Source organism: Microtus pennsylvanicus, chromosome 4 (assembly GCF_037038515.1).
Source record: "Microtus pennsylvanicus isolate mMicPen1 chromosome 4, mMicPen1.hap1, whole genome shotgun sequence".
Taxonomy (NCBI): domain Eukaryota; kingdom Metazoa; phylum Chordata; class Mammalia; order Rodentia; family Cricetidae; genus Microtus; species Microtus pennsylvanicus.
In genome coordinates this window covers 83,051,626-83,077,739 of record NC_134582.1, presented here as the reverse complement: position 1 = coordinate 83,077,739, position 26,114 = coordinate 83,051,626, and positions in this window count along the sequence as shown.

Here is a 26,114-nt window from a genome sequence, read left to right as displayed (position 1 = left end):
ACCCTTGAGGGAAGCCGAGACAAGAACTCAAGGCAGGAACTAAGTCAGAGATTACAGAGCAGGGCTGAGTCCTGGTTGCTCTCTATGGCTTGTCAATCTTGCTTTAAACAGTGCAGGCCCACCTGCCCAGGGATGGCACCGCCCACAGAGAGGTGGGCTACAATCACTAATCAAGAGACTGTCCCACAGTCTGACCTATAGGCTAGTCTTATAGAGACATTTTCTCAGTTGGGACTCCCTCTCCCTGGGTGACTAGCTGGTATAAAATTGATAAAAAATAAACAAATAAATAAAATAAAAATACTAACTAGTCTATTCTGCTCTAACTATATCCACACTGGAGTTTTCCCTCAGCATCTGTTAAGAATTTGTTCTAGGACCCCCTGGAGATACCAAAACCCAGAGATGCTCAAATCCTTTCTTTCAAATGAGAGTACTCACATGTAACCTGCACACCTCTTCCCATACACTATAAGTAGCCTCTAAATCACTTTAATCACCAGTACAATGTAAATCTCAGTAGCTATTATATGATAGTTGTTTATGGAGTGATGACAAGAGAAAGAATTATCTGCATGTTCAGCACAGGTTTTTTTTTCAACAAATGTAGAATCGCAGTGATGGAGGAATAGTATAAAGGAGAGAGATTGGCTTTAAAAAAAAAAAACTAGCTCACCAAGGCCAGCTGGACTGTGACTGAAAAAGCATGGGATAAAACCGGACTCTCTGAACATGGCGAAAAATGAGGGCTGATGAGAAGCCAAGGACAATGGCACGGGGTTTTGATCCTACTTCATGTTCTGGCTTTGTGGGAGCCTAGCCAGTTTGGATGTTCACCTTCCTAGACATGGACGGAGGGGGGCGGACCTTGGACTTTCCACAGGGCAGGGAACCCTGACTGCTCTTTGGACCGGAGAGGGAGGGGGAGAGGAGTGGGAGGAGGGGGAGAAGGGTGGGAGGAGGGGGAGGGAAATGGGAGGCTGGGAGGAGGGGGATACATTTTTTTCCTTTTCTCAATAAAAAAGAAAAAAAAAGAGGTATGGGATTTTGTTAAAGGCTTTTTCAGCATTTAATGAGATGATCATGTGCGGTTTTTCTTTCTGTTTGTTTATATGATGGATTACATTGACAGATTTTCATATGTTGAGCCATTCCTGCATTTCTGGGATGAAACCTACATGATTATGGTAAATGATCTTTGTGATATGTTCTTGGATTCTGTTTGTATTTTATTGAGTATTTTTGCAACAATGTTCATGCAACTCTTTCTTTGTTGAGTCTTTGTGTGGTTTGTGTATCAGGGTTATTGTGGCATCATAAAATGAATTTGACAATGAAAAAAAAAACTAGCTCACACAATTATAAAAGCAAAAATTCAAAACTTTCAGGCCACCCTGACAGAAGACTCCAAGAAGAGATGAGTTCAAGTTCAAAGGCAGCTGGCAGATTTCCCTCTTATTCCAGGGACATTAATGTTTGCAACTGGAATCAACAATGATTTGTAAGACTTAGCAGTGTTGTGACGGTAATCTACTTCATGTAGACTCTAATGATTTAAATATAAACTCACCCCCAAAATTACCTTCATAAAAATATCCAGGAGATATTTTACCAAGTCCCTTGGCACTATGGTCTAGCAATGTAGGAATAAAATAAACCACCATAATAATTTATTTTATGGTAATAAATACTTTCAAAACTTAAGAATCAAGAAACCATGCATAGTGATACATATCTTTAATTCATCACTCAGGAAACAGAGGAAGGAAGATCTCTGAGAATTTGAGGACAGTCTGGTCTGCACAGAGAGTTCCAGGTCTGCCAGCCAGGGTTATACAGTAAGAGTTTGTCGAAAATGGGAAAAAAACAAAACATTGAGAATCAAAAACAGTGAGAAGCATTTTTATGCTTTCCTACAGAAAAGTCTAATAAGCTCCACCCAGACTCCTAGACTAACACTTTGTTTTTAATTGTTATTTTACTTATTTACTGTGTCTGTACATGAATGTGGGCTAGCCTGTGCCACAGTGCATGTGTGAAAGACAACTCTTCAGTGTCAATCCTCTCCTTTTACCATGTCGGTTCTGGGAATAGAACTCAGTTCTCACCAGACTTTACTCACTGAATCATCTCTCCAGTCCTCTGTCATTTTTGAGCACTTGTAATTCTTTGTTAAGAACATTATTGGTACATGCCATGAAGTAAAATTGGCTCTTAACAGCAATTCTGCTATGGAATTGGGCCCCTCTGTACTTCATCATAGATGGGGCGTGGCTTAGGAGGCCTGTCTCATCTCTGAAGAACCATTGATAATTGATGGTTGCTAGGGGAAAGGTGCCATTTTCTTCAGGGTATAATAACTAATAAGTTACCCTTTCTCCAGTAAATAATGCCCTGCACATGCTTGGGCAAGAAACTCTAATAAAAATCAGTGAGTAACATGTAAAAAGAAGACATGGTGAAAAGTGACTGTTTATAAGCTTATTTAAGCACACACACACACACACACACGTATGTATGCATACATAGGTATATGCATTTGGTATTACCCTACACGGGTGTATAATGCTTCCCCTGTAAGACTATAACTATCTAACAAAGTCCTCAGTGCCAGGTAAAGGACATCTCTTTTCCAGTTGTTTGTCAGGGATTCCAAGAAATGCTCGCAACAATATGAGCTACTGCCCTGCTCTTGGTCTCCTCCCGGGACTTGACAGTAAGACCTCATTGCAAAAGACACCACATACTTTTGTCAGGAGTCTTGGAAGAATTGAACTGGTATGTGTGTGTGTGTGTGTGTTGTGTAAAACAACAGAAGAGGGCATAAATTAATCTGAGAAGGAGAGACATGGGAGGACTTGGGGGAGAGAGGGAAGGATAGAAGGATGTACTCATGTATAAAATTCTCAAATACTAAATATTAATTTCTTAAAGGCATGGAAGTAGGAGGGGACTTGCTGAGAAGGCTTCAGCAGTAGAAGCGAGAGGATGAGAGGGCAATAGGGGAGTGACATTCTGCTTTCATACATTAAGAAAGAGAACTTGTTTTGGGTAGCAAAGGCAAAAGAAGTTGTTGTGTCGAATAATAAAAGGGGGTGGCTTGAAAGGCATGAAGAAGTTCGTCAGATTAGCACACGTAGGCAATGATGTGGAGCAAACGCAGGGGACAGGAGAAAGGAGTCAGTGCCATCACCGTCTTATCTACGGGGGTTAATTGGAAAAGAGACACAGAATGAATCGGCATTTCCACGCCCCTAGAATGAAATGATGCCAGATGAGGAGCTGTGTAAAAGCTCCCATCAAGACAGCCCCTCGGAGAATACCTTAAGACGTTTCTATCCCAAGTGTGAGTGCATTGAGAAGGCCTGCCCCACTCAAGTGCTCCCCCTGCGCCCAACACTAGAGAACATCTGTGATGCGTGGATGTGCCCAGCTCTCTGACATAATCCCTTGATTAGGATGAGCATAATAACTTTCTACCGCTATGGAGTACATGACATCATCAACTGTCATGGAAGAAACACCACTCTGGCTCAGTTTCCCAAGCTCCATTCCATGGTCAACTGGCCCATTGATGAGGCCTTTGATGAGGCCTGATATCATGGCCGGGAGCTTGTGATGGGGCCAAGCACTTCACCTGAAGGCCAGAACACAAATGGAGGAGAGAAAAGACCATCGACCCATGATCCTCTATGTGGGCACACCTCCTACTAGTCTCCCTGGCTTAAAGGTACCACGCATCTCCAACAGAACCACACTACTGATCAAGCCTTTGACACATGTGATATCACTAAATAAAACCTGTCGTAAGAATTTCAAATCCTGACAAACAAAATGGACAAGCAGTATCCACTACATGTCAGAGAAAATAAACATCTGCATTTTCTGCATCTGGCTCCATCCCTCCATCCACGAGGAATAAAAATGACACACATAAGAAGGGCAGAGGCAGGTGAATCTCCAGATTCGAGGCCAGCCTGGTCTACAGAGAAACCCTGCTTCGAAAAACAAAAACAAAGGCAAGATAATAATAGCAATACTCTTGCAAAATTGCCCATCAAATGTTTGCAGAGTTGCAACATCCTTGCTAAAGGTACGTGGATTTTTCTCAGTGATACTTTAAAATGATGCCTGTCATTATTATTAATTATAGAGTACTTGGCATTGTATTAAAGATGTACTCTCTAGGATGGGTTTACAATCTATGAAAATATATTGCTCTAACTTTCCAGCATTCACTCCCTCAGCCCCTCCTCCCTTCCCCTTTATGTTCTCTCTAGAACATCGATTCATAACATAAATCTGCCAGACACCGATGCGGGAGGCATGTCTGCCTCTGCTTTCTTCTTTGCCAAACAGCTTGGATCCCCTCCTTTTCCTTTTCACTTCTGTTTCCCATATCCCCCTCTCTTCTCTTCTCTTCCTCAGCCACTAAATTTCAGAGAGCCACCCTCCACATCGGCCACTGTTTTAGGATGTAATGCTTTTGGCAAACACTTGCAGAACTTCTAAAAATGCTCACTAGGTGAAATTCTAAAGAGAACTTCAACATTGAAATTATGGGGAGGGTTGAAGAAAAAGGGACAATGAGGGGAGGTGGCAAAAATAAGGTCATACTTATATGAAAATGTGATGGTTCAGCAGTTAAGAACACTGGTTGTTCTTCCAGACAACCCTAGTTGGTTTCCCAGCAACCACATGGCAACTCAAAACTACCTGTAACTCTAGTGCCAGGGGATCCAATGCCCTCCTTAGGCCTCTAAGGACAGCAGGCGTATATGTAGTTCACAGACATACATGCAGACAAAATACTCACACACACAACACAATTCTAATTTTTCAAAAGAAAAAATATATAAATCTTTCTCTTCCACAAAAAAGAATCACATACTTGCTGTGGAGAACAAGTGTAAACATAAAAATAAGGGTACCCTCCCCACCTCAATTCCTTAATCCCGCAGCCTGCTGGGATCAGTTGCAGATACTTGCAACCCAGTCACCCTTCACTGAACTAAAATGCCATTTTCAAAATCTGTGAACTTGCAGAGAGAGTTCTGTGTGCAGTCAGAAATACATCGGAATTGAGAACCCCAAGGACACAGTGATACGCCAGAAACACAAAGACCAACCCAATAAAATAAATAAATAAGTAAATAAGTGAGGGAGAAAATGGCTTCATCAGAAAAGTCTTTCTGGGTAATAGGAAGCTATCTATGTGTGTGTACTATGAGAAATCAGCCAAAAGAAAACTAGGAACCACGGAACTGCAGACAAAGTAGAATTAGAAGTAAACGCAGCAAAAGCGGGAGACAATCTGGAAAGTCAATTGGTAAAATGTATAGCAAGCTCTGAACCAACAGCAATCAATACAGCTCAGGACACACCGAATCACACCCTAATAACCACATCGCATCCATTTTATGGTACTATCTATCACGAGGACTGCAGGAAGCTGCGGCAATTTCCCCCAGCTGCACACTCCAGCAGCCTGGCTTCCGCACGGAGTTTTAACGGAGAAGTGTGGTGCCTGTCACTGTGGGAAAGGGAGAGATGCAGAAAAATCACTTATGGAGCAGCCTGGGAATTCCCGTAAATACAAATCTTGCGGGGGGCGAGGGGGGGGGGCGTTTAAAGGGTTGGGAAGGGCCAGAGAAAGTAAAACCCAGAGAAGTACGTGAAGCATGCCTGCTCACTCATATTCCACATCGGGTCGAAAGGCCCCTCGGGATTCTCCCACAGTGCCTTAGCGAGAGAGGAATCGATAGTAATCAGGAGTGGGAAGTGAGACCCGGAGAAGAACTGCAGGGAATTTGAATTATTAGCAGCATTAGGATGAAGAAGAGAAGTATGAACTAGTAAAGTGTCTAAACCCAAGACAAATGGGCAAATGGCCTCTGCTAGAATCTGGAACTTTTCACTCAGTGATCTGAACGTGTGTGTGCCTTAGGCCTTTTTCTGTCTTCCTGTCACCGTGCCAATTATCACTCCCCAGGAAAAAAGAATTCTTAGAGAAAAAATATATATATTACATATTGTATTTTAATCAATATATATTTCTATTTGATACATTATATTATTACAATATAATTACAAATCTATAATATAAAATATTTATTATTCATATACTTATATATAAATATATTTATTACTTTTTCTGTAATAATTCAGACGTGAACTATCTTCCACGGGCTTACATGTTTGAACACTTACTCCATAGATGGAGGTGCTATCCGGGCAGTGGTGGGACTGATCTTTTGGATATGGATTCTAATTAGCTGATCTAGGACTGTATGAGTGGTGCTTATGAGTTTGCCTGGGCCCCAGGTCTGGCCTGAACTCTGTCTCTTGGTTGATATAGAAAGGCGCTTCCACACATTCCTGCTACAATACAGCCCCTGCCAGCTGTCTCCACCACAACGGACTACGTCCTCTCCAATCGTGAGTCAGAAGATGCTGTTCCTCCCATAGGCTGCTTCATTCAGGCCTTTTATCACAGTGACAAGACAATACAGAAAATTCACTGGAGTTGTGTGTGTAAAAAAAAAAAAAAAAAACTTGGCCATTTAGTCCGGGTGTCTTTCAAACTGATCTACGGGAGGAACAGGGAAGAGTCTGCAGCCCCAGGCCTCTGTAGCAGAATGTAATGCTCCATTCTGGTGGGAGCAGGGCACACAGTCAAAACCGTGATCTTGAGGTGTCAGAGGGAAGCGGCAACTCGGCTGGGAACTGGGAGGGAAAGTCCATTCCTGCGCCCATCTGAAAAAGTCTCTAGTCACATTCTTCCTGTGTCCTGAAGTTCAGGGCCATGAAATTCAGACTAGTGGACAGAGTTGCTTGGCAGAGCAAATTTCAAAACAGCATAAGATCCAGGCTATGGAACAGTTATTCATAACTTCATAAACTAGGAGGGAGATGGACAGACAGAAAGAAGATAGAGACAGAGACTCGGATGGGAGGAGTGAGGGCTCAGCCATCAGAAGATAGAGACAGAGACTCGGATGGAAGGAGTGAGGGCTCAGCCATCAGAAGATAGAGACAGAGACTCGGATGGAAGGAGTGAGGGCTCAGCCATCAGAAGATAGAGACAGAGACTCGGATGGGAGGAGTGAGGGCTCAGCCATTAGAAGCCTTTCATCAGTGCCATTGTATAATGGGATGTAATTGGTTGATTTATTATCATATTATTATTATTTATTTATTTTTGCAAAGGCTTACAACTAAATAATTGCCTTGAGACTCAGAAAGACTTCATTCGAACTTTGAACTTGGGAACAACATTACTGTAGGACAAGGAAACTCCTGAGGTTGAACTGAGTGTGTTTTGCATTATGAGACGGCCAGGAGCCCGCAGAGGGAGAGAAGATTATGGTTTGGATGTGAAATGCTTCCCACAAGCTCATATGCTTGAACAGTTGGTCCCCAGTAGGTGGTCCTGTTTGGGGAAGTTTGAGGGAATCTTTGGAAATGGGGCCTAGATGACTGACAGGTCTGTGGGGGTAGAGATTATGAGTTGTAGCTGGGCCCCACTTCAGTTTGAGCGCCCTGATTCCTGGTAAGTACCATTCTGCCACATAATCTCATTGCCAAGAACCTGTCTACCCTAATTCCTATGTTACCATGATGCACCACATCTCTCCAACAAACCCAAAGAATCCTCCTCCCTTTCTGTTGATTCTTTCTGGTCTTTTCATCACAGTGATGAGAAAAGTAACTAAGACACTCTCTAAGCAGAGCTCAGAGTACATAGACGGCTGGTCCCAGGTCACGTGCACCAGGATCCTCTCCTCCTGTCTTAAAAGAGGCCATATCCTTTACCTTAGACCAGGGGAGTGGAGGCAGTCACTCAGACAACCATTTCACAGCAGTCTCCAAATATGTTTCAAAAGAAGAAAATTTTTATAAGAGCCCAAAGCATTTTTATAGTAGACTCTTAAAAATATAATAAAAATATAATATTTTTATTAATCCTTTGGGAATTTCGTACAACTTATCCTCATCAAAGTCACTCACCCTAGTCCTTCCCCTAACTCTTTCCATCTCAACACACACACCCATAGGCCTTTCTTTCAATAGTCCACCGAATCCAGTTCGTGTTACCCATATGCTTATAGACGCATAACCATTCATCGGCATGTGGTCAATCTACGAGGGGCCACATCATGAAAGTAAGCTGATCCTCCCCTCCTCAGAAGCCGTTAGTGGCTGCCAGTAGCTTCTCGGTGAGGAATAGACACTCCTGAGCCCACCTCCTCCAAGCTAGAATGTGAACTGGTTTGGTCTTCTGCAGAAAAGCATAACTGCTATGCTTCATGCGAACATGTCAAGAATACATTATTTCTGCCCCTCCTGCTCCCTTCTGCTGCAATGGCCGCTGAGCCTGGGGTGCTGACGTAGGGGTCCCATTAGTGGCATAAATCATTTTTCTTTGTACTTGGACCAACTGTAAGTTTCTAAAGTAACCATCATCCACGGCACAAAGAACCTTATTTGTTGGGGTCTGAAAGTTGCACTGATCTAGGGGTCTAGAGATACAAATTCAGAGGCAGTTTGATGCTATGTCCACATAATAGGATAATGGTAGCCAGTTCACTCCTGGAGGCTGTGTGCTTCCCAGCCATAGGATTCTTTTCTCACATTTACAGTACCAGGTGTTTGTTTCTTCCTGGGGAGCAGACTGTAAAGCCGATCAGAAAGCAGTTGGCTACCTCTGTAAAACTTGTGCCACTGTCACACCCCTGGGCACATTGTGCCAGGCTGGTTCACAGCTGGCTAAGATTATTGGTGACTTTTTACCCCCAGCAACTTAAGCACATTCCAGTACGATAGAAACTAGGAGGCAGGAAGGAAGCTTCCTGGTCAGTCCCAACTTGTTTTCTCCATGTCCTGTGACCAAAGCATATGGTATCTTCAGCAATAAACCCTTACCATCAGTTCTGGTGGACAACCAAGAGCAACGGCAATAGCTTGTATTGTTTCAAGATCATGCTCAGAATGCCCTGGCCAAATCTCAGGGGGAGGTACGCCATACTTGGCACTGGGCTTTTTATTTGGCAAGCTATGGCTTCTGATAGGAGCATAATACTCTGGGAAGGGTAATTCCAAATATATATCATATACATAAATATATGTGTATGTATGTGTATTGTGTATATATGTGTGTGTATATATATATATGTATATATGTGGACTATAACTTATATAAGATATATGTGTATATCTTATAAAACAATAGATGTCCATGTGATTTTTTTCAAACATCTCAAGTGTTAGTTGTCTTTGCCCACACACCCCCTCTGCCTGCTGATGTGGGATTCCCCTTTGTATGCTGTGACTATGTTTTATAACCATTGGTTAATAAAGAAGCTGCTTCAGCCTATGGCAGGGCAGAATAAAGCCAGGTGGGAAGTCCAAACAGAGATATAGAGAGAGTAGGCAGCATCAAAAAGATGCCATGTAGCTGCTGGAGAAAACAGACACTGAGGAACCTTACTGCTAGGCCACAACCTCCTGCCGATACACAGATGAATAGAAATGGGGTGATTTAAGATATAAGAGTTAGTTAATAAGAAGCCTGAGCTAATAGGCCAAGCACTATTGTAATTAATATAGTTTTGTGTGATTATTTGGGTCTAGGCAGCCAGGAAATGAAGGAGCAGACTCCACCTACAGTCTGCCTTCCCTTCCCCTCCCATGTAAACCTCCCTGGGAACTCAAGTTCTGGGTAACAATTCTTTTTCTTCTCTGTAATCATCTCCTTCATCTTCTTTTCAGTTTCTGGCATATTTTCTTCCTTTTTGAATAGAGGTGCTGAGTTTGTTGTAAATTAATTCTGGGTACAAATGCATGATACAAATACTTCAGAGAATTAAAGCCACTAGAGTGTTAGAATGTGGCCCCCTTAATAATGAAAGGGGCACATGCTGGAGCCCTACCCCAACATTTGCTCTGATGATTCTACAGATCATGCATTAAAGTTGGTTAATTGACATATACACACACATACATTTACATATAAGTGTATATATATACATGAATAGTCACATATAAAGAACAAGTAATAAATATGCATGTGTTTACTTATATGCACATTTGTATACATATGTAGATCAGTCAATCATATATACATTGATTTTAAAACCATCTCAGCATTTGCCATAGTAAAAAAAAATAAATAGTGAATTCCTGTGGTTAATTTAAAAGATTGCAATATTTTGCAAATAAAGTTTTCTATGTAACCATGGACCTTGAATGTTTTTATTAAGAAATTTATCTATGTAAAGATTAGGATCATCCAATCTTGCTAGGGACATTTACAAACTATCTGCCCTTAGCCTAAAAGCATTTATTGTTATCTGGTGAACTTGGACTTTTCTCCAGATTATTTGGCAGTGTGGGTAAAAGACATAAAATCTTCCTCTCATTGTAATGTTTCTGGGAGTCGGGAGGAGATAGCAATAAAACCATAGACTCTGTGAAAATGAGCCTTTCTAAAGCCAAAACCATATAAACTTTAAAAGCTTCAGTTCTATATCAAACTTTAAATCCAATTTAAGTCTAAATGCCTAAACTGCAACCTTCTCTGACCCCTATAGAAAATAGATATTTCCCCATAAAAACCTTTAAAATGGGTCGCTTATCTTTTAGAATCACCTTTTGTCTCCCAGTGATTTCCAGTTACATCAAATCAATTATTTTTAAATCCAGCGAAACACACCAATAACTTCTCACATGCTTTTTATCTAACAATGATGTGGCTATATCACTCTAAGCCCATCAACCTGGTGTCATTTTCTATGAGCATACTTTTGCTATAACATACCCTGTGTGCTGTCACACGTGACTAAAGCATAGACTATGTATTTTATGACAGGTATACATAGGAAGTCCTGACTACGACGGTGGAAACATGGCAAGGAAGATTATGAGGCAGAAAGACAAAGGATTGGAATACATGTCTCTGAACATTGGGGTCTCTGAACATGGGGGCACTGGTAAATACAACTGTTGAGATGCTCAAGGGGCACAGACTCCGTTACCAAAATGGACTCCCAACAGCATGTTTAGAACTTGGCTTTCCCTGCTAACTTCAAGAAGCAATTCATACTTCTAAGCAACCTTTTTCCTTCTTTCTATGAAAAACTGACCCTATCCACAAATTGCTGCTATCAGTTATGGTAGAAATGGAATGAAAAGAGACTATTTCTCATCTCTTCACAACTTCCTCAGTTTGGACAAAGAGAGTAATTTCCTCACATTTATACATATGTGTGTGTTCATATAGTGTGTGCATATATATATGAATATATATACATATATATGAATATATACATATATATGGGCGCTAAAAGACCAATGAGTTTCCATAGTCAAATTTATAATTTCCTTGAGTAGAATATTTAAAACTGAGAAAGCAAATAGCCTATGTAAAGCTATATGGCCAAAAACACACTTATGGTATCTGACTAAGGACAAAAAAGACAATACAAATAACCTGGCAGAAATTGAAAAGAGCAGGCTGGGGGTGGAACTCAGCTGGTAGAGTGCTTACCAAGCACACATGAGGCTCTGGCTCATTCTCCAGCATCACAGGTACATGTGTGGTGATGCATGACTATAACCCCAACATTTGGAAAGTGGAGGCGGGAAGATAAGGAGCTCCAGAATTTTTGTAGACAATCTAGAATACACGAGGCCATGTCTAAAACAGAAAGGAAGGAGAGGGAAAAGAGAGGAGAGAAGAGGAAAATAAGGGAAAAGAAGCATCTGTGTACATAACACACCCCTAGCTCTCTCAGCTCTGTGCCAATGGAAAACCAAATGGTTGGAAAACAGAGGGTCCCGTGCCGAAGTTTGTGAGCAGTGTGCGATGTTGTCTGGAAGCCAGCGTGTGTGAAGAACGATGCCAGGAGGACACTCCTTCCTGTGTTTTTCTCCTGAGAGTGAGCACCTGCCAAGACGGCTCCAACTGCAGCCTCCAGTCTCAAGAGGGGCTGTGGAGACATCGCTGCCGCTCACATCTAGCCACAGTGTGAAGTGTGCTGGGTTCACACATGGGGCACAGTCCTGAAGAATTCCACGTGTACTTGCCATAAATATGAAAACTTTCCCTAATCTGAAAACACTCCTTCAGTTATATCCACTGACTTCTATCCTGTAGCTTTTCCTCATAACGGGGCGGGGGGTGTTTTGAAAATGAGGATTTAGAATGAGAGGGGGTATTTTGAAAAGCATGTTAGAAGGAGGAAGTCTGTAGACTTTCAGGAAATGAGGGAGGAATCAAGATGGTGTTTCTCTGGGGAGGGGGGCAGGGGTTGTAAATGTTTACAACAGAACAGTCACGTTTGCACCAAATGTGAATCTTCTAAATGTTGTGACACTCTTCATCTTATGTCAGTCCTATCTTTCAAGAAACAAGGCCGGATATAATGTCATACACCCTAGATCCCAGTTCTGAGAGGTAAAGACAGGGGGCCTAGAAGCTTCCACCTGCCTGAGTGGCACAGCAGTTTGAGGCTAGCCTGAATCAAGCTCTGTCTTGAACTCTATGAGCAGCAGTGAGAACGAAACTGTTACCTGAGAGAGGTGGATGTTCTGAGCGGGAAGGACTGGTGTCCATTGGAAATGTATGTACGCCAGCCCTAAGAAGACATGGAGTTTCCTTCTAGTGTTTCTTGGAGAGGAGCTGTCTTGGTCACAGTACGGAATCATGTTTCCCAATCCAGGGGAGCTGTAGCCCTGCAATCGGTTAATCACCATGACTATCCCTTGGGGACTTAGCATCTCACAACTTCCTTTCTTTTGAAGTCCAGGAAACAATGGGAATACTGTTCTCCTTTCTGAGACTGATCCCAGTTCCCACAAAGAGACACCTGTGCAGCGCTGTGTGCCCACTGAACTGACTGAAGTGGATCCAAATGTTATTGACGTTGCGCTTTTCTCCTTATCCCCTTGTGAAGTGAGTTCTACCGTGATGGCTCCAGAGTCACAGCATAGCGGAACTCATTGAGATGACCTTGGATAACAGCGTTCAACACAGACATTCCCCATAGAAAGGGATATGTTTGAGATACGTTTGGAGCATTCCTTAGCATGTATCCATTTGGAGAAATAGAACCAGAAAATAAATAGAGTCAACCTTGTGTGTATTTCAGAGTTCTCTTAGAAAAAGAAGCCAATGACACCTATATATATAGGTGATGGCACAATTGTGGAGGCCAACGAGTCACATCACATGTCACCTGCACAGCAGGGAACCAGGGAAAATGAGGGTGTGAATCTTCTGAATCTGAAGGCTTGAGGACCATGTTATCCTCACTATAAACCAAAGGCCTAGGCATCAAGGGCTTCCGTGGTGACAGCAACAGGTGGGCTGTCAGCCTTCCTCTGTGCTATTTACCTACTCAGACCTTCCATGTCCCAGACAACCTCCTCCCATGTGGATGATGTTGCTATCTCCTCGGTATAGTGTCTCCCAGAAATATTCTCACAGTGATGTTTAACCTGGGCATTTCTTAATCCAGTCAAGTCGGCATGCAGAGTTATTGTACACATAGATGTGTGTTTGTAAATAGAGACTAAGGGACACAGGGAGAGAGGATGAGGAAAGGGAGGAATCGAGAGAGACAGACAGATGACAGCAGAGACAGAGAGATTGCAAGGTATTGGCTAATCTACTTACAGAAACAAAGAGGTCCCAATATTGGAAGTCAATACACTGGAGATCCAAGAAGCCAATGGTATGGATAGATTCAGAAATCTACAGGCTACATAGCCATAAAGTCAATGGTATCTGTTTTAGTCCAAAGACAGGAGGAGCCCAGAATCCCAATCCAAAGTAGTCAGGTGCCAGGAGCTCATTCTCCTCAGTCTTCTCGTCAATCCAGGCCTTCAGCTGAAGGGAAGAATCCCACTCACACTCCGGTGGGCCATTTGCTCTCTTCAGTCCACCAGTTCAAATGTGGAGACCCAGGAACACCCAGATGATGCTTACCTACATGGATGAAGACTCTCGGCTGGTCACACTCCCACAGAAAATGTACCATCACATCTGGTATGAGTATGCCTCGTAGCTTCTAACACAGATTATCTGCTAAAAGCAAAACCATTTTCTGTTACAGGAGAATGTAGATTGCTTTCTCTCCAACTTGTTATCAAGAGATGTATCCAGAAAAAAATATGACTGGTTTCAAAGCCAAATAAACCATTTAAAAGTCAAGTATATTAACTTTATTGTAATGGGTGTAACTGTTTACAAAAATAAGTAACGAAGAGCAGAGAGATGGTGTTCCCATTAGACTAGGTCATCTTTGTACAGCTTTTCAGACCTGTAGCATCTGCCAGAGAGAACATGTGAAGAGTTCAATGCGAACTGACCCAGGAAAAGTGAATTAAGATAATCTGAGAATGTTCATTGAAATGTGTTCATGGTCTCAGTGTCACTGTTAGGAAAGTATCCCGCTCACTCTTAAATGCCAATGGTCCTTCAGCTCTCGCCTTAACTACAAAGGGTCTGGCTCGTGTGGCTGGCCCTCCCGGTGCAGCCTGCCGCCCCAGTTCACCCTTCTTGATCCACCCCTCTGTGTAGAGCTTGAGTTGGTTACACGTTTTCTTTCCATTTTGGCGGTACTGAGGACTGAAGCAGGGGCCACACGTGTGATAGAAAATCACTCTGCCGATGAGATACAGCCCGAGCTCTAGGTTAAATCAGCATCTAACGGCAAGTTTTCTCATGGAAGTATGCCAGCCTGAGAGACTAGTATGTCAATCCATGTTTGAAACAATGCTTCTTTCTGGAGTCACACTCACTCACTCTAGAGCACCAATAAATTCAGACGCTGATAGCACGACAATCCACATGGCACACAAATTTTTGAGAAGGATTTTCTTTTCAGTCTCAGCAGTTTAACATAGCTCTCAATCATTAACGGCATAGGAATCACCTGGGGATCTCGTTAAACCTTAGCTTCTGATTCAGTATTTCTGCAGCGCTAACTGCTCCCCTGTGAAGCCAGAGCTGCTGGGCTGTGATCACACTTTGAGGATGGAGGATTTGAAGATCAAGCGAAGGCTGAGCGGGACAGCTTGCAGCAGGCAGAACCAGAGGGCTGGTAATAGCACTGCTAACAAACAGGATTGGGGAGATACTTGATGATCACGAAATAAGTCAAATAAGTCTGTATTCTTACATTCTTAAAATCTCTCTACAAGTTAGCCGCAAAGGAATAGATCTTCCTCATCATCCGGGCAATTTATGGTTCTTAAATATGAAAACTCAAATGCAAATTTGAATACATGAAATTAACCAGTACCTTCCTCAAGTTGCATGGATTGTCACCATTCCAAAGCAAGGCTTTTGTTGTGTACTTACCACAGTGGCAAACTGAAGTTGCCCCTTCTTGTCAGAGTTTATTTCTTTCTAGACATTTGGTGGAGAGTGGTGGTGATTGGCATAAAACAGAGTACTCCTATAGAGAGGAATTCACACTAAGTTTATTATCTATGTGAATATTATAGAATTATGTGATGTTCTAGAAAACCCGTGCAACTGGAGATCAACATCTTCAGCAAAATAATCCAGATGGAGAAAGGCAGCTAGAATGTCTTCTTGCATTTGTTGATGGCAGATTTTATATGAACACAAAGAACCATATGTGAATATATATGGCAGCAGAAGAAGACAAGCAAAGAAGGAAACTAGAGAGAGAGGAAGAGGGAGAGAAGGTGAAGGCAACGGGGTGACGATGGTCAATGTTTTCTTTATGAAATCTAGCGATATGTATAAAGAATTTACAGCAATTAAAAAAATAAATGGTAAAGAAGAGACGAGACTTGCAAAAATGTTCTAGCATTATACCCATTGTTTTGTCAGTGAAGAAAATCATTTCATTTTGATTTCTTTAGTGTTGTCCTTTTGACTGTGTAGCTAACCACTGGAAAATTTCAATCTGGGACTCAAATCGCGAACTCAAAGCTTCTGGTTCCCCCCCACACACTTTGTCTTTGCCACTTTAAGACTTTTCAACTTAATGTTGACTTTCTGATAATCATTTTATGACATGAACTTTTGCAAAAGTGCTAATGCGTGGCTTCTACTAGAGATCTGGAGCATCAGATGAATTAGCTGTAAAGGGCTGACCTGAAATCCTTTTATGGTGCTATGGGCAGTAAGGCTATCATGTCAGTGTAAGCCCTGAACCAGAGACAAGAAAAACCTGCCTGGGAAATGCATGCCCCAACACAGGACATCGGGGTTACACATGGCCAAAGAACACAGATGTGCTCCTCACACAGACCCATGTGCTGAGAGCAATAACCCATTTTTGAGAGCATCCAAAAAAGTCACTAGTGGAATCCAAAAAGCACTCAAAACCAAGGAGGGCGCTCCACCCTCAAGGACAGCCAAATAATACTATTAAGGTTGTCTTTCTCACACAGAAACAAATTGCTCAAATCTGGGTCTTCAAATACATGAGACCCGATCCTGTGTTCAAACATGTGACCAAGTGAAAGACTACATAACTTGCTTTGGGCCACATTGACTGCATTTGAAGTTTAAAATAAAACTCTTACTTATTTTGGTCTTCCACATCATTATCAAGTATCCTGATGAATGTTCTAACCTACTCACTGAAAATCCCTGGTTTGTGTATCAATTTCTTCCTATAGAGAAGTCTAGCCCTAGAAAGAAAGGGTAGATGAAGACATTTTTAAAAATACCCTTAAGAAACTAATAGTCTGGTTGGGAAAAGACAGCAACTTCAACTAGAAGGAGCAGAGAGCTGTTCTTGATGTTGTGAAATGAGATAACCTCAAATTCCCACGATGAAACACTATGAAGCCAAGGGGTGGTCAGCCAGACTGACTCCAGATTCCCCAGGTCCATGCCCGACTCTTCCACTAACTGTCCTATCTAATCTTGGACAGGTTACTTATTTGTTCATCTGTGTCCCTATTTGTCAAATCATGTAAATGTAGTATCCAGGTTTGACCTGAGTATTTAGTGAATTAATAGTTACTACTACAGAGTCTGGAGCATAAGTGCTGTAAAACCTAGGGCTGCTTTATCCATGGTTCTTTAGCGAGATCTGTTCAATTCTGAATGTCTTCATTTACAACACAACCTGCCCAAAGCCTACAGAGTAGTAGAGACCATCAGAAATCTGGTGGCACAGTTGACACACACCATCTTCGGAGTGATGAAGCAGCTCATCTCCAAACATCACAAAAGCCTCGGGAAAGTCGGCGCTATGTAGTCCCTATTTTCTCACTCAGTCACGTGAGCTACACCAACTGCACTGTGCAAACTTGGTGTGTTTGCAGCCACTAAAAATGGGCTCAGCCCAGTGGGCTTAATCTATTACTGGAAACCTTGGCAAGGACTTCATGCTCCTAGCAGGGCTGATTTACAGTAGGGGGAAAATGGAAGGGAGAAATATTAAAATAAAGTGCAATCATGTTTCTATTTAAAAATGGTTACTGACAGCAGTATTGCAAAATAATGCTGGCCGGCAACCAGAAAGCTGCACCTGCAGAGATTCCAGCTGTAGAACACTGGAGCCCTCACTGCGATTGCTCAATCTCTCTCCTAGTTAGCACCACTGGCAAAAATTTGGCAAATCCTATATACACACAAACGCACACATATTTCCACACAATCGCTGCCAATGTGCTTAGCCCCGTGTCCTTGGCACTGGCATTCTCTTAAAGGTTGTCGTGGGGAAGGGGGTTCTTCTTTCAAAACGACTCAGGAAAGAGGTTTTCTTTTTCACTCCCCAATTCGAAATTACACTTGCATTTCTACCTAGCAAGTGGGCCCCTCTGAAGTTAGCTGCGCCTACAGCACTAGTGGGCTTCCACTGCTCTAGTTGTGAGACCTGTACACTGCTAGATGATTTTGTCTCCATTTAGAGAGAGCCATTTAAAGACCAGAGACTTGTGATCTGTTTTGTTTCTGTTTTTTTCTTGCACTGGTACCCTTCTCTTAATAACCCCTGGCACTAATCCTGGAGAGTAGCAATGGGAAAGCATTTATAAATACGGTACGAACAACACAGCTCACTTGGTGTTCAGATGGGCTGACAGAGTTTCAAAGAAAAAAAAAAGATGTTACCCAGCAGATGCCCCTGGGTGGTAGCAGACCCTTCCTGATCGCTTGTGGACAAGGCACTTTCCATATCTACTTCTCCCTTCAATGGGGATTTCAAAACTCATCTCACCCAGCTCAAAGAGTTGTTGCATAAAATGTCTAATGAACACGGGCTACAACTGCACAGTTCTTCCCATACGGCAGCCAAGTTGTTGAAGTGAAATATAAATTTTCTCCAAACCATACCAAGGCAACTCAGAAAAGAGGCAAGGTCACACTCCCTGTTCTGCCTTCCTTTTAGTGGCCTATCTCAGTCACTTCTGAAATCACGGGTTTACTATCCACCCATCCCCCAAAATACTCAACGTATTCTACAGCGTGAGTGTGGAATGGAAGACACTAATCATATAGTCAATGACTTGGGGCGGAATGTGAAGAGTACTGACTTTAGTTATGTCCTGGAGGTCGAGAATAATGGGGACTCTGAAGAAAGAGAAGGAAGCTTTATTGTGCATGAATTAAAGTCAGAGTTTATTAAGGAAAGGTTTGCACATAGACTCTCATTCATGAACATTGGGAGAGGAGAAAACAAAGGTGTAGGAGCCAGACAGTGATGCACTCACTGGAACCGGCACTGAATCTCCAGAGAGCCACGGGAAGGCAGCTTTACAAGATAAAGTAGTAAACGGTGACAGAAAGATTGAGAGCAACGCGGGCTTCTCTGATGCATCTTCTCCCTTGGAAACTGTGCTGGCAAGTAAGAGCCATGGTTTAAATATCTGCTTCCTTTTGTACTGTCACAGTCTCAACCGGAAGGGCCCAGTCATGGGAATGCATGATGGGAAGAAAACACACTGAAGGGCGTGGCGGGCTAAGTACAAATGAGAGACAGCTGACTCGGCTTCTTGGAATCAGGAAAGGCTTCTAATAAAGGATAACTCTCAGGAAAAAACTGTCTCCATGAAAACAGTGAGCCTCCACCTGCCTCCTCCAATAAACCAAAAAGGTATATGTAAACACACACACATCATACATATACATACACAATACACTACACCTTTCCTTTGAAATTTTCATACATTTTCAATGTATTTTTGATCATATCTATTCACCATTACTTCTCTCCAATTTTGCCTCATGCCCCCACCCCAGCTCCCTTCACAATTTCCTGCCTTCTGGCTTATTTTGCTATTATTATTAATAAACTTTGAGTCCATTTAATATTCCCATATGTACACAGGTGTGGGGCTATCCACTGGGACATGGGCAACCTAGCTACATCCATGTCCCCAGAGAGAGTAACTTATCTCCCTTCAGCAACTATCAGCAGTCAATAGCTTCGCTTCCAAAGGTATCCAGTACCTTAAAGGTCCAGCCTCTAAGGCTTCCTCTCAGGATTCAAAAGGAAGACACCACAACAAGCAAAAGGAACTAAAATCTGAGGGTTGAGAAGTCTACTCACAACATGCTCTTTCTATCCATATCTCTTTATTGTTCTTTTTTTCTTGTTCGCCATTCTAATTCTTCTGTCCTAACTGGCTATAGCTTCTTAGCTCTAATTCTCTGTCTCAACTCTAATTCCAATTTCAATTCTCTGCTATATTCTTCTTCTCCTTCTTCTTCTCCTTCTTATTCTTTTTCATTTTTCTATCTCTGCTAATTTCTGGGATGCTTCTGCTCTAACATCTGCAACAGTTTCTTACTGTTCTGCTTCTGTTAATTCTCCTTGTTCTTACCCAGCTATCAAAATCTACAAGACCTACAGGTATAGGTAACCAGGCAACCTACATAAACAGACAAGGGAAGTTTATGGTCCTTGGTCCATTAGCACTTTCGCCAAATGTAAGCAAGTTCTAAAGGCCTTTTGGATCTGAAGTTTACATCTGTGCTCTAAGATCAGGTCTGGGGGTCTTGATGTATATCAGAGGCACCAGTAGAGGTTTGTTGATGTGGGATTCCCCTCTTTGTGCTGTGAATATCATTGGTTAATAAAAGAACTGCTTTGGGCCTATAGCAGAGCTATAGGGGAACAGAGTTAGACAGGGAAAACTAAATTGAATGCTGGACGGGGGAAACTAAACTGAATGCTGGGAGAAAGAAGGGAGGAGTCAGAGAGAAGCCATGTAGCCCCTCTGGAGATAGACACTGGGAACTTTAGCCAGCAAGCCACAGCCATGTGGCCATACACAGATTAATAGAAATTGGTTAAATTAATATGTAAGAGTTAGCCAATAAGAAGCTAGAGCTAATGGGCCAAGCAGTGATTTAATTAATGGAGTTTCTGTGTGATTATTTTGATTCTGGATGGCCGGGACAAACAAGCAGCTTCTTTCAACAGTTTGTCTTCCCCCAGACTATGGATAGATGGTTAATTATTTTTCCTGAGAGTAAGACACAAGCAGTAAATCTCCTGAACTAAAGTCATCAGTAAACTGAGGTCATCACTTTTCTTATCTATAAGTGAGGTAAAACCAGGCATGCTTATGTTTTCTATCTATGTGAGCAGCTATGAATTAACAGCTTTGGGCATGAAGCAATTCTAAGTCCTTGAATATCTGGGAATGTCTTGAATGGAATGCTTTCTCCTGGACCCTAAACACTGACCAAATGCCTATCAATAAAGATAATTACAGGAAGGCAGATCTCTATGTTTACAAAGGAGAGAGGAGTAAAGACCTGGTAGTGGGAAGTGGAAGTGACTGTCTTCATACATAGCTCAAATGGTGCTGAACTGGTGAAGATAAATCCCAAATTTGTAATATAAGGAAAATAGCTACAGTGAGAAATTTTACAGCAAGAAACTATCATTTTATTCCCAAGGCAATAATTTCAATATTCCTTGCATCCTGGTTTAAGCCTCCAACAGAGCTTTTGGCTCTGATGAGTTGAACTCCTGAAAAGATGTCTGTATAATACTGCGACTTACAGCACAAGGTCTTCCTCATGACCCTCCCCCATTTGTGTTGGCATTCTGACTGGTTCTGACTGGCGTGCAGTAGTGCCAGTTTTGTGCATGTCACCATAGCCACTGTGGGTTATGTGTAACAGCCATGCCAAGATGGGAGTCTGCATCTCAGCACTCCCCTCCTCATCCACCAGCTCACACATTCTTTCTGCCCACTCTTCTTCAGTGTTCTCTGAGTTTGAGTAGAGGAGATTTTATGCTCCATGTAGAACGTCATGCCCTGCCTCGGGGGACATACAGTTTGGTTCCAGATGCTGGCTCTGTTACACTATTGGGTGTTTCTTTTAAAGTCAACTGTTGGCAAACACAGAGGAGAAGAGAGACAGACTCCTTCCAGTACTTTTCCTGGAAGTTGGAGGTCACGCCCCTGCCTTTGGAGGAGTGTGAACACTTGACCTTTCAGATGTTCGGAGTCTAGAAGTGACTTATCATGTGTTGATGAAAGGAATACACGGAAGAGGGAAGTGACATAGCTTGTGTTGGTACAAACAGAACTTCTGTGCTATTTCATACTACTCAGTTGTCAAGCTGAGCAAGATTCAGAGTGAAGGTCACTCACCTCATGAAGCTTTTCTCCATCAGCCTGGTCAGTCAATAACCTCTACTCTGAAGATAAAGCAGAAGCAGATGAAGCCTCTACTCTGAATTCTAGTGTGTGACAAGGTGCACGCCAGTAGAGGTAGAATACTATGGCATGAGATGAGAGAACCAACTGCTAAGGCCATTGTATGGACTCATCTCTATTCCCTCCACCCACGGCCTCACACAGCCCAGTAGAGCCTCAAGCTTGCTATGTCACTAAGGATAACCTTGAACTTCTGATCCTCCTGTATCCACCTCCTGGGTGCTGGGATTACGTGAGTGCACCACCACATCCTCTTCTATGTGGTACCTCGGCCAAACTCAGGGCTTCCTGCATGCTAGACAATCACTCTAACACCAGCACTTTGCACCACCTCTTTTCCAGTAATTCTAGGGATGTCCAGGGCTACACTTGCTTATCTTTCATTGCAGGGCATTTATGTCTATGACCCACAATTTGGAAGGAAAATATTGTGCACATAGTTCATCGAGCTGAAACCAGAAAGGCTCTGAAAGATATTCTTACACTTCTAGTCTTAAATGAGTTATGGTTACAATCTTGTCCAATTTTGTTTAAACCTCTACACCTCCACTTACTCCAGAGTACCATTATCTAACTCATTTCTAACATGTGGGGTTGGACTGACCATTTGTTAGCATTCTAATGTGTGCTGAAAGCCCAAAACAGAAAACATTAGAGTATCTTCAAGATCTTCAGGTAACTATGTATGCATCTAATCCCCACTGAGGTGAATGGAGTAAAAGTGCACACCTTTGCATATGGCAGGCCCATGTATGTGCACATGAAAAGTGCAGAGGAATTGCACAGGTGGATGCCAGGTGGGATAAAAAGACTGCAGACCACGGTTCTGTGTGCAGCCTTTTTTGCTTTGCAATGAACTGGGCTCCTGACTTTCAAATCAATAAACTGGGTGACTTATTTCATAAATGAATTCATCAGAAACTCATTAGTAAGGCTTGACCCTGGTAACCGGTTAATAATCAGTTCCTAGGCATTGTCCACAGAACTTAATATGTTGAGAATGACAAGAAAGTCATTGGAAAAAAAACATTCAAGTTTGGGTCTGATTTCCCCCCGGCATTTGATTCTTCTGAAAATACATGAGCTTTCCATGTGCTCAGACTACTAACACAAAACCAAGAGCCCAGGGAGTAAAATCCTGACAGTTCTTATTAAGGTAAAAATGAGGTTACAGAATTCATTTTCAGTTTCTTCTCACTTTATTTTTTTTTTCAAATTAAATTGACGCTACCGAATTTAATGACAAGACTACCCTGCTAAGTGAACAGCCCAGAAAGCCAAGCCTCTCCTTGGTGTGAGGGCCCTTGTCTGCTCTCTTATAAGGTGACTGATAATCAGCCACCAGCATATATACCGTGTCATCTCATGGATGCTATTCTGGCAATCGCAGGAGCAGCTATTCTGATGGACAAACCTGCATCATCAGTTCGGGTTTCTTTGTTCCACCTCACACTGTGAAGATGGCTTCCGCTCAGCATGTCACCGAAAAAACAAACACGTGCTCCGCCTGTCCTTGCCATCAATCTTCCCTCATTTTTGTCATCCAAGGCCCATCCGAGCCACCCCTACAGCCTCCCTTCATCCTCTTGGGAAAATGAAGTGGCCCAGATCTGGGAGCTTAGACCTTTGATAACTGCCTCCCACTGTCCTTCTGCCAACTGTGCATTAGAAAGAGATGAAAACACAGAGAACAGAGGAACTTTACGGACCTCCCAATGCTGGTTTCCTTAAGAGAAAAATAATAATAATAAGCTCATTAAAATCCAGTTGAGTCTGACATTTTCCCTTTTACCTTTTCAATCGTTTTATAGTTTCGAACCATTAACTATCAGCATGAAGCTAAAAGGTAGATCTAGCCGTCTATGAAATGGTGACACATTTGACAATAATACTTTTGAGGCACCTGTCACGTTCTCTCCCCAAACAAGTCTCATTAATGCTCAAACTGCTCCGACTGTCTTTATTTTCTCTCAGCTTCTTTTCTCCTCGTTTCTCTCTAATTAGCTTAGGGGTTTTTTTTTCCAGGCTCCCTTGTTTCACAGTTTGAGTTTAAAAGACAAGAAGGAAGAAGATGTCATTTCCCTGAACCCCAAGGCCGAGTTAATCAGCAGAATTAATGACTCTATTATCCATTAGACTGGGGGCAGCGGCTCTGATCTCCCAACACCCTGTATTCACCGTCCAACATGCTCCTTCATTCTGCTCTGACAACTGTAAACTTTTGCTCTCTCTCAACAAATTCTGAGGTTCAACTCATTCCTACAGCGTTTCCTGTTTGGCTCAGGGGTGTGAACGGGGAGGTGATTGGGAGGTGTCGCTGCCTCTGCCTGTGGTATCCGTGCTGAGAACATAGCGTGCTGCTAAATGAGGGCACATGAAAAGAAGTCCCAGGCAAGTCTGAGAAAGAGCCCTGACCTAGCTGTCCCGGGGTGTCTCGCCACAATCAATAATCCCTCACTGCAGAAACTGCATAGGGACAGCATCAGACACACACACTCACACACAGACATACTAAAAATGCCTCTCTGTTTTGTCAGAAGCATGCCATGGAAATCAAAACCACAGGAAGCGTACACTAGCTGAGAGTTAATTGGATACATTTCTGACATCGTCATGACCAAGGGTTGAATAGCATTTGAAATGTATTTTTAGTGTGTGAGGGTCTGGAATTCTAATACTTGAGTTTCTTCTTCAGCAAAATTGAAGGACTATAATTCTTTTACCCACAAAGTCAATACTAACAAGATCACTGGAACATTTAGTGCATATACAAAATGCTTCTTTTAGAGGCATCTATCTGGAGCCCAACAGAAGATTTATTATATTAGCAGTATTATATAGCTCATGTTCATTGAAAGCTTCAAGTGAACACTGGATAGAATAAGAAAGTAGAAGGGGACAGGCTGGAAAGAAGAAGCAGATGAACAAGAGTGGGAGGGGCAAGGGAAGGAAGACACAGGTGTGAAAACACCACGTATAATTAACCGCTACTAATTTTTAAAATTTTGTTATTTATTTATTTAGTGTGCCTGTGTGTGTGTGTCTGTATGTGTGTATGATCATGCATGCATGTGTGCCACGGCATGTATGCAGAAGACAGAAGACAACTTTTAAGAATCCGTTCTCTCCTTCTACCGTGTAGGTCCTAGAGATCAAATTCAGGTGATCTGGCTTGGTAGCAAGGACTGATGACCCATCTCCTCTAGCTCACCTGCTAATTTTTTTAATGGAAAAAAAAGCAAAGAACATTCTCAATCCTGACAGTACATGTTAATCATGGCAGTACTTTGAAATATTACTGCTCAGGTTCATTCTAGTTACATTGGTCCGAGTCAGGGCCTGGACACTGCTAATCACATGTGGGGCTGGGACCATGAGCACCCGCCTCAAGGGAGATGGCCAGCAGGCTTTGCTGTTGTTGTTGTTGTTGTTGTCATTGTTGAGACAGGGTTTCTCTGCAGCTTTGGAGCCTGTCCTGGGACTAGCTCTTGTATACCAGGCTGGCCTTGAATTTAGAGATCCTCCTGCCTCTGCCTCCTGAGTGCTGGGATTAAAGGCGTGTGCCACCACTGACTGGTCCAATAGGCTTTTTCTCTCAGGGTTCTCTGTGAAGACTTTCAGGTGTCAGTGAAGAGCCAGGACCTTTTTCATAGAGACATTCACTTCTATCCTCGTGCTTAGGACATGGTCAGACTCCCTAGACAATTCCTGGGACGGCAACTACTCTGAGTTACTAATGAATTTGGATTTACAACCTAAACTCTACAATTGAAGACAGGGTTATAAATTTATCATTAAAAATTTTCAATTATATTAGTTATCTATTTATTTGTGGGTCTGTGTGTATACACGTGTGTATGTGTGTGAATGTGTGTACATGTGTGTATACACATGTGTATGTGTGTGAATGTGTGTGTACGTGTGTATACATGTGTGTATGTGTGTACATGTGTGTATACATGTGTGTATGTGTGTGAATGTGTGTGTATGTGTGTGAATGTGTGTGTACGTGTGTGTACATGTGTGTATGTGTGTGAATTTGTGTGTGCATGTGTGTACATGTGTGTATGTGTGTGAATGTGTGTGTACATGTGTGTATGCATGTGCGTATGTGTGTGCATGTGTGTGTACATGTGTGTATGTGTGTGAATGTGTGTGTACATGTGTGTATGTGTGTGAATGTATGTGTGTACGTGTATGCATGTGTGTGAATGTGTGTGTGCATGCGCTCATTTATCACAAATGTGAAGGTCAGAGAACAGCCTATATGAATGAATTCTCTTCTTCTACAACGTAGGTTCCAGGAATCAGATTCAGGTCATTCTGTTTGGCAGAAAGCACCTTTGCCTGCCCTAAAATTTCCATTTTCAATGTTGGTTTCGTGTTAAGATCAACTGAAAATTTCCTTAGAAATGCAGATTTCAGAGTAATTTGGGGCC